General features: G+C 42.1%; 1 long non-coding RNA gene and 1 other non-coding gene across 21 annotated transcripts; one reads left to right on the plus strand and one right to left on the minus strand.

The window, feature by feature from the left end:
* Positions 1-379: 379 nt before the first annotated feature.
* On the minus strand, positions 380-7,448 carry LOC123187989 (uncharacterized). 20 transcript variants are annotated; one of them, XR_006494284.1, is made up of 13 exons: positions 6,838-7,448; positions 6,567-6,697; positions 5,912-6,070; positions 4,195-5,779; positions 3,992-4,115; positions 3,702-3,848; positions 3,455-3,617; positions 2,365-3,386; positions 2,081-2,268; positions 1,814-1,910; positions 1,580-1,650; positions 723-806; positions 380-599 (listed from the first exon to the last, which is right to left on the minus strand). It is a non-coding gene; the product is annotated as an uncharacterized lncRNA (long non-coding RNA). The 20 variants fall into 20 exon arrangements; XR_006494286.1 differs by lacking the exon at positions 3,702-3,848 and having other exon boundaries at positions 3,455-3,519; positions 3,611-3,617; positions 6,838-7,447; XR_006494287.1 differs by lacking the exon at positions 3,702-3,848 and having other exon boundaries at positions 2,365-2,858; positions 3,336-3,386; positions 3,455-3,519; ... (1 more) ...; positions 3,992-5,779; positions 6,838-7,447.
* LOC123038530 (small nucleolar RNA snoR35) lies at positions 2,365-2,442 on the plus strand. Its single transcript, XR_006417913.1, has one exon. It is a non-coding gene; the product is annotated as a small nucleolar RNA snoR35 (small nucleolar RNA).
* Positions 7,449-8,067: the final 619 nt, after the last annotated feature.

The raw sequence follows: 8,067 nt of genomic DNA on the forward strand, positions 1-8,067 counted from the left end.
AGTGCCATACTTCTGCACCTAAATTCACAAGTTAACTAACACCAGGATCAACGATAAGCTAAATGAGATCAAACTTGCATTACCGAGCAGTTCAGAGCTGGAGAGTGTACATTCCCTGATGTTTCTACCTTTTATCATGTTCAAACATGTGCATTCCAATGTACAGAGGACCCAATGGACGTGTGTTTATGGCAAAGGGGGCTTCAGGGCAGTGTGCGGGAGGCACGTGGATCCCTCGATGTCGACGTGCGACAAGACCGAGATAGATGCAACAGCAGCATGAGAGAGATGCAGCAGCGGCGGCAAATTTATTGATGTACATGGTGATAAAAACACAAAAAATTACTGGTTCGTATTCATATTTAGGTCCATTTCAATCGGCAGACAGAACACATTTTTTTATATACAGAGATATTCCAAAAGGTTCAGTATTATATCAGAAAACGACGAAAGGAAAATATACATATTGAGCAGATTTTACAGCCAGACAAGCACCAGCAATAAAATTGATGCCTAATGAAAATGTTTTACAACCTTCATCAAAATCGCGCGCCCTGATTAAGAGTTAGTCTTTTTACCAATCCACAGCGAGAGAACATCTGGCAACCACAAAATCCATAGGAAGAAACGATCAAGAGAACATCCAGTAAAAAGGATGGCTCGCATCTCTTGTACCATTGGTGCAAAGAAGAGCAAGGGATTGGTTTTGGGGAGCAACTCACGGAAGTATATCTGCATTCCCGATTGGAGCAACTTAGGGAAGTATATCAGCATCAGCATCAACCCAATCGCTCCATCAGGCATACCTACAGCATTGCCCCGATTCAGATGCAAACTTATATGCTGTAACACAAATTTGAAGAAACCCCTGAATAGAATAAAAGGTTCTACTCTTCACAAAAGAGCTGCATGATTTTCTAACCATACATATAAATCAACAAATATTTATTGTAATGGAATTTACTATCACATTTGCGCTACCACCATGTTCTTCGTCTTTGTCATCTTCAAACAGAGAGCAGAGCAACAGGCGCGGCTAGAAAATCAAAATAGGTACAGCAACGATCACTAAGAAAAGCAAGAACATATATATTCAATGTATGCCTGCAAAAGGAAGAATATCGATATGACAGAAATTCAGCAGTATAATATTATGTTGGACTTCAATGTTTAAGGTCAAAATTCTATAAGTTGGCTCTTATTTTACATAGATAAAAAATGTCTAATTATTCAGATAGTGTAGCTTAAAAAAATGAATTCTATAGTACACTCCAGCACCACATGGTTCATTCATAGTTTATGAAGCACTAACATCAAGGCTACCTAGTGTGTTTCCCAAGAAAATATCTCATCATACGGGATGTTCACTAAGTATTTCATATGCCATTTTTTTGGTAAGATAAAGTCAAGGGGTGAGGGGACAGCTCAAAGCAGGAGATATGGTAAGTACACGCTGAACAGAGCACTAAAATAGCAATAGTTAAACATGCTATAAATAATACTCGTATTTCAAGCTAAAACATGAAGCTTAACATAAATCTACTAAGTAATAAATTCAAGCTATGGTTAATTAAACTACCTTGCAGAATAAGGCCATTCATCATCCTGTTGGATCCTTGCACATTTAGTCTTCCACTTGCAGCATTGACCCTAAAATCGATGTGTGATGAGATAATCAGCACCGACAACCCACCAGAGCTTATATTTATCCCAATGTTACTTCTGCGCACAATGTTTGTAATACGTGGACCCAAAGCTGGGTTTCCAGGAACATAATTTAGATTACCACTGGTGCCCAAGTTTGAGGATAAACCTTGAATGGTACCGCCCATATTCATTCCACTTCTAAATGCTTGACCTCCACCAACATTCATTACTCTACCACTGACAGCTAAATGTGCATGAGGAATCTGCAGAAGAAACAATAATACCAAAACAGTAAAAATCATCATCCTCCACATGAAACCAAAGCAAGAGTATGTTATAATTTATCAAGCCAACAAAATTGTTCCTTAGATTGCAAACCAATTAACATGCATGTTCATGATGTTGAACGTATATAAATAACAATGCCACAAACCTCCACAAAGGTGGGCATTCGAACCAGAGAACGACAACAGGAAGGCTATTTGCAGCAAATCTCCCAGAAATGCTCCCTTTGGGTTGTTGGACCCCAGATGATGGAACGCTACTCTTCACAACATTCCTTTTTGCAAGTGATCCAGGAATATTTTGGAAGACTATAATTTCCATGAATGTTGTGCAGACCTGAAAATGCAGAAAATGATAAGAGATAAAAACGTTTAATCAATGGGCGTTGCACTATGTCAATGCGCTAACCGAGTTAGCGCACCATATGCTCACCAGAGTGATGAAAACCTTGAACTAATCCAGATTGTCCGGAAAAGGATGTTGCAAATGGTCACTTGGATGAGTCTGGAAGGTTCGATGTGGGATGTGGAACTGTTAAGATTAAACAACCAAGGAAGAAAGCATCAAGTTATCAAGACAAATAATAACAAAAGATAGTAAACAGACAGAATTGGAAAGTGTATGTACACAGTGAACCAATGGTAGTCCAGTAGAAGGATAAGCAAGTACATTCAGCAAAACGGACATTGTTGACAACTGAAAAGCAAGTCAACACTCAAGGTCAAACAAATTAAATTACTCATAAATATTTAAACCAGACAAATTAAATTGAACTCTCTCTCTCTCTCTCTCAATTCAGGGCATTTCATTAATATATGTTGCTCCTTTCAGTTCAGGGCCTTCCTTTTCTTGCGCCAGCACACATGCCACCTAAGTCGATATGGCTGAAATACGTGCCATCACACATGCCACCTACATAGAAATGGCTGAAACACCATTCTAAGGAATACATTACACATAAGCTTGATGGCAGAACTACTGCCAATGTAAAATATTTGTAAGCCTAATTGAGAACTATGTCAGAAAATAAAATAAAATAAAATTGTCACTATTGTATTATTATAAAACAAAATTATCACTCGTGTTCTTGGTAAACATGGTGAGATGTAAACAGTCAATGAGATTATTAGAAGTGATAAAAATGGAAATGCACAAGAAGTGCAACATATTAACAAAAAATTTAGAGCAAGGACTGACATGACGATAGGAAAAATGAATCAATGAGGTTATTAGAAGTGATAAAAAAAGAAATGCACAAGCAATGCAAAATACTAAAAAGAATTCTAGAAGGTTTCACATGACTATGGGAAAATGATTTTTGCTTTCAGCGAATTTATGGAGACAACAGGTGGCTCTGAGCTTGGCAACCTAGCATGTACTGAATATATCTCTGAATGACTTACTGCAAGTGTGTGTCATTAAAGTAACGAAATTTTTCTTCACAAGCTTGATTCCTGATAAACAAGGGCCAATTCATTAGACTTATGGATAGAAAATAGACCAAGTTGATGCAAAACCTTACATATTGCAACATCGCTGCCACTGCAATTCAGGCAACTCCTTGTGTGCAGCCTTGTTCTTCTGTATCTGCAACAAGTTTATTTGGTCCACAAATTGTTTGGCCGAATGCACTTATCAACACATAGGCAAGCTAGAAATCTTCGTATAGGGGGGATACCTTCTTCCTACATGAGATTAAAAAAATGTACATCAGACTTCAAAGCAAAACAATCCTCGGCCATCGAGGGAATCAAATTTCAGAGGACCACCAGGGGGCCCATCTTGTTGTGACTGGTAGTGAGGAGCAGCCTCAGAGTAGCGTCATGTATCATAAAAATCATGCTTGGAGTGAAAACAAACAAACTTGCATCATAATCTGCTACCAACTGTACACTGCATGTTACCTACAAAGCAAACTGAAAGAAAAGTATTTCTTGTTTGAGAACCGAAGAGACATGCACGCATATCATGGTATGAAAAGATAATAGAGTTGCAATCTGATGCAATCATCAAGACAGGTTTGAGTGTCGTGAGGATGGAGTCAGAGCTTCACGGCCACCTGAAGCGAAGAAGTGCAGTCGTATTGGATTTAACAAGAGCCGGTCATCATCACCATACAGCAAGAGATGCAAGCAATTGGTCGCCGGACCCACGCAGTCCCGACCATACATGTGATCGCAAACCTCGCAACATTAGGATCAGAACACAAAATTTGAATCAATTTGGTCCTCTTCTCCTGAGAGAATGAATGAATGAGCTTACCACATCTGAATCTGTTGTTGCCGCTGCAAGTCAGGCTTATAGAGATAGAACTTGCAGCCCCTGCTAAACAAGAATGACAGCCCCTTCCACTCTAAACCCATTGCACAAATCACAATTACACCCCACTCCATGAACACATTTAATTTGCACTCCAAGGTGCCAGATGATGCCGACGGCAAAGGGGTCGTGGCCGTAGATGATGAAGCAGAGGTCGGCGCTGACGAAGTCCATGAAGGCGCCGAAGATGGCCACTGGGTCCTGCCATGCCATGTTGGCATCGCCGGGGAAGCCAGGAACGCATGGTTGGCTCTCATTAAATCAGAAACATTGTGTTAGTTATAAAATCCATGCAAAACATTACTTGATGATTCATTGAACAACATGAGAGCTAAAACTAAGTTCAAGTGGCATCTATTCAAAAAATAATGTTCAGTATTGATCATGAATTGTTAAGCAAAAAGTAAGGAGAGCATGACAATGTTAATAAACAGCGACAGCGAACACACGCGCGCATGCTCAACTGCGTCAGGAAGCACACACATTAGCAGGAAGCACACACAGCGGCAGGGCACATCACGTACACATCCTGGGTACAAACAAACAATCTTAGTACACAAAAAATAGAGCAAGGATCAATAAGTTTGCTTTCTCAAGAAATAATTAGGGCTCACAGGAACTTCTCAACGTGCTTTTGTTGCACATTCTGATAAAATTTGCAGTGAACCATTGCTCTGCTTTGAGACTACAGAAAGCAAACACAAAGCGAACAGAAAGTGAACATACTTGTTCCTCTCGATTCAGGGCACGCCCTAACGGCGCTCCTCACTGGCCACAACGCCGCCACGCCCTGCCGCTGGGTTATGCAATTGCCTCCGTGCCGTCGTCCCACGGGTCAGGGGGCATGCACTTCAGGATGAAATTGAGTATTATGGACTAAACTCTTGCTTGAACTGTAACAAGGAGCCCCAGGACCATGAACGATCAATATAGATATTTATGTTACCTTCTAAAATCAAGGCCCTCGAGTTTCTTGAGAGCGGACTGTTTTTTAAAACCAAACCAGCACTCAGGAAGATAGAAACCATGCTATATGCATACCACCCTAGAACTACACCATTTTCTTGCATTTCTTCTAAAACTTCTCCAACAACATCTATCTTGTTCAATGACGCACGGCTGCTCATTAGAAGGAAACATGTGAGGTTATCCGGCTTAATAATCTTCACCTTCATCTCCTAAAAAAGGCTACGGATATTCTGATGCTGGCCTAACTTCATGCAAAGGGACATCAAACTGTTGATGAGGCAGAGTACTGGCTGAGATGCCAAGTTCGTCCATCTTGCGATAAAGGTCTGGAAACTATCCAGTGTAAACCATCAATAACTGCGGTGTTGTGTATCAACAGATTTGATGAGCACCTTCGAAGAACACTTTAGGAGTAGAGATTACTCAAGTAACTATGATTTAGCAAAACTGGAAGGTTATCATCAGCATGTCCTGACCTGGTGCCAGTTTCGGAAGTTTCTGTAAATATTGGAAGATATAACTAATATGAAGCAACATCAGGTATTCCCGTAGTAGCAACCTGCAATTATAGAAGTTGCATCAGAACAAATAGAAACAACCTAGTATTATGACATTGCATCACAATATGAAGAGTGCCATCCTTTCTGGAGCTACAGCAGTCCTGAATCATTTAGTACTATATCACAAATACCGCATGTTATCTGTCTTTTGAGTTCATCGTCAGTCTTCTTCAGAAAAACATCACAAGCCCAACAAAAGCTTCATCTTCCACCAAAAGAGCACTTGCACCGTTGCCTTGCTAAAATGCTTCAGATTTGTTAACTTGATTGCTGTAGATTACCACACTGAACTGAAATAAACCAAAATAGGACAGGCAAAATTAATATTTCAGGCGTCAAGTTAATAATCATGAAGAATTAGCATCTCTTTGAAGATTGTCCAGAGTGGAGTCAAAACAGATTTTGTTCTAGATTGACACTAAACATAACAAACACTTTCTTAAAAGCGTAATCTTGATAGTGAGAAACATCAGAAAGGGCATTAGACGTGTACACATATAGTCTTAGAAATATGTAACACCGGTAGTTCTCAAATTAGTCATTGCAGGAACTTTGCATTATCTGTTCACTGCGTCTACAATTCGACATGATTCATTAATTAAGTTGGCAGTTTTTAAAAGAGAATTGGCAGATGATTTTAACCTCCTACAACTTCTTGCTAATTGTCACTGACTAACAATCAAACAAAGACCTGCACGGTGCTTAACCAATAGTAATTCAGCAAATTACAAGTTAACTGAAGCATCAAATTAATTGACAGATTCTTGCTCATGGTCAACGACTAACAATCAAAGTAAATTGCCAGCATATGGATGCAGAGGCAGTTGGTTGTGGCGCCTTGGACCTCCTGACCCTGGGGCAAGCGAGGTCTGAGTTGGTCCTCCAGCCGTCATACACAAAAGCTATGCGGAAATCACCTGTACACATGTGGTCCGACACATGAATGAATCTCCACGAATGAGACGAGCAGGTTAACCCTAAAATCAAATTCTTTGCCCAAAAAATCAATTTGACAAATCCAACAATGGTAGCAGACGGGGAGGGATGAGCATCTTACTCGTGGACGTTGGTCTCAATGACCTGGCAGACGAAGAGGGAGATCATGGAGGTCTTGCCGGCCCCTGACTGGGCCTGGGCGATGACGCCGTGGACGGTGATGATTGGGATGACGACACGCTGCTGGATGGATAAGCCCTTGACGACGGCTGGATCTGGAGGGGAGGTGACGGCGCACTGCTGGATGGATATGCCCTCGACGATGGCCGGATCTGGAGGGGAGGTGACGGCACGTGCAGAGGCCACGCCCGTCGTGGTGCTGGTGGAGACTGCCGGGCGGCGGTGTCATAGGAGTGGCGGCGCATGGAGAGATGCAGCCGGCAAGGGCGTCCATGGCGTGGGGTGGTGCTACATCTCGTGGAGGAGACGGAGTCAGGGAGAGATGCGATGAATAGGAGGGGTTGGCCCCGAGGAGAGATGACCCGACGCGTTCGGTCGGGAGCCTGGCCAGCGTGAGCTGCTCCCTCCATCATCGCCGCCGTTTGGAGAGGGGGCGTGGCCGCAGCCGACGCATTCATCGGCCACGGCGAGGCAGACGAGCCCGGCGACGGGATTTGATTTGGTGGGCGGCTGCGTCCTAGGAAGGGAGACGAGAGCGGGCTAGGGATAAGGCAGATGGGTCACTCGGGGTTTTTTTTGTGCGCGTGCGTGGGAAAGGATGATGTAAAAAACCAAGGTGAAAGAGCGTGGTGGAAGAGGAGGACGAAAAAAAACCGGACGAAAGTGGTGGGACGAAAATTAAACCCGGAACGCGACCTACCAACTGAGACATTAGGAGTAGAGATACTTAGAAAAAAAATATGACTCTATGTGAATGCCTCCGGCGGTGTACCGGGATATGCGATGAATCAAAAGTGACATGTATGAAAAAATTATGAACGGTGGCTTTGCCACAAATACGATATCAACTACATGATCATGCATGGCAATATGACAATGATGAAGCGTGTCATAACAAACGGAACGGTGGAAAGTTGCATGGCAATATATCTCGGAATGGCTATGGAAATGCCATAATAGGTAGGTATGGTGGCTGTTTTGAGAAAGGTATATGGTGGGTGTATGATACCGGTGAAAAGTGCGCGGTAATAGTGAGGCTAGCAAATGTGGAATGGTGAGGGTGCGTATAATCCATGGACTCAACATTTGTCATAAAGAACTCACATACTTATTGCAAAACTCTATTAGTTATCGAAACAAAGTACTACGTGCGTGCTCCTAGGGGGATAGA

This window comes from Triticum aestivum, chromosome 2A (genome assembly GCF_018294505.1).
Source record: "Triticum aestivum cultivar Chinese Spring chromosome 2A, IWGSC CS RefSeq v2.1, whole genome shotgun sequence".
NCBI lineage: Eukaryota > Viridiplantae > Streptophyta > Magnoliopsida > Poales > Poaceae > Triticum > Triticum aestivum.